The sequence below is a fragment of the Rana temporaria genome, chromosome 2, assembly GCF_905171775.1.
Source record: "Rana temporaria chromosome 2, aRanTem1.1, whole genome shotgun sequence".
Taxonomy (NCBI): domain Eukaryota; kingdom Metazoa; phylum Chordata; class Amphibia; order Anura; family Ranidae; genus Rana; species Rana temporaria.
The window spans coordinates 65760258-65761569 of NC_053490.1; the positions used below are offsets into that span (position 1 = coordinate 65760258).

General features: G+C 50.8%; 1 non-coding gene across 1 annotated transcript; it reads right to left on the bottom strand.

Annotated features, from left to right (window-relative positions):
* Positions 1 to 434: 434 nt before the first annotated feature.
* Positions 435 to 506, bottom strand: TRNAR-UCU. Its single transcript has one exon. It is a non-coding gene; the product is annotated as a tRNA-Arg (tRNA).
* Positions 507 to 1312: the final 806 nt, after the last annotated feature.

Below are 1312 nucleotides of genomic sequence, written 5' to 3' on the forward strand. Positions count from 1 at the left end.
GGTTGCTAGTGGGGTGCTTTTAACCCCCGCTAGCAGCCAAAAAAGGGTTCAAACCGCCCGCAAAGCGCCGCTGCAGCGGCGGTTCAGCGGTGCTGCCCATTGATTTCAATGGGCAGGGGTGCTTTAGGAACGGTGTATTACACCGCGCTCCTACAGTGCCTCAAAGATGTGGCTGGCAGGACTTTTTTGAGCGTCCTGCCAGCGCACTGCTCCAGTGTGAAAGCACTCGAGGCTTTCACATTGGAGTAAAAGGAGCGGCTCTTTCAGGGCGCTTTGCAGGCGCTATTTTTAGCGCTATAGCGCCTGCAAAGTGCCTCAGTGTGAAAGTAGCCGAAGTCATAGGAATCTGAATATTCTTTATTCCACCGCTAATCTATACTCAGCACTGACCTTGTATAGCGCTTTTCTCTCTGAGGACTCCAAGTATTGGAGATGGCATTGGCCGGGAATCGAACCCAGGTCTTCTGCTTAGAAAGCAGCTGTGCTAACCACTGCACCACCAACGCAAAGGTAGCATGTCTTTAGTGTGGGAGGAAACCGGAGAACCCAGAGGAAACCCACGCAAGCACAGGGAGAACATGCAAACTCCATGCAGATAGTGTCCTGGTCAGGATTTGAACCAAGGACCCCAGTGCTGCAAGGCTCACCACTAAGCCTCTGTGCTGCCCATATACGGCCTCTGTTCTATAAGGCCCGCCCCCGCTGAGCGGGGTACATCAATGATGTCCAATAGAGATGATGGAAAGAAAAAAAGAGTGAAAGAAGGAAGGGAAGAAAGAGAGAGAAAGTGAAGGAAAGAAAGAGAGTAGCATGTCTTTTATAGTGTGGAAGGAAACCGGAGAACCCGGAGGAAACCCACGCAAGCACAGGGAGAACATGCAAACTCCATGCAGATAGTGTCCTGGTCGGGATTTGAACCAAGGACCCCAGTGCTGCAAGGCTCACCACTAAGCCTCTGTGCTGCCCATATGCGGCCTCTGTTCTCTAAGGCCCGCCCCCGCTGAGCGGGGTACATCAGTTATGTCCACTCAAAATTCCTCCAGAAGAAATTAAAACTTATCCTAATCTACAATATATAACACTCCTATAATAAAACACCCCAAATAACAATAAAGAGGGCTACAGTGGTCCCCAAATTAGCAACACAATGGAGATAAATATTCTATTCACACTTAGGCCTCATTCACGGGGGGGTAATAATCCGTACCCCATGGGAGGGCCGTGTTTACCGGAACAGGGATGCACATGTGTTCCCAGCATCCCGTGTAGGCAGTCCCATTGCTGTCATCTGGGGTGCAGCGGCTGTTCCCAA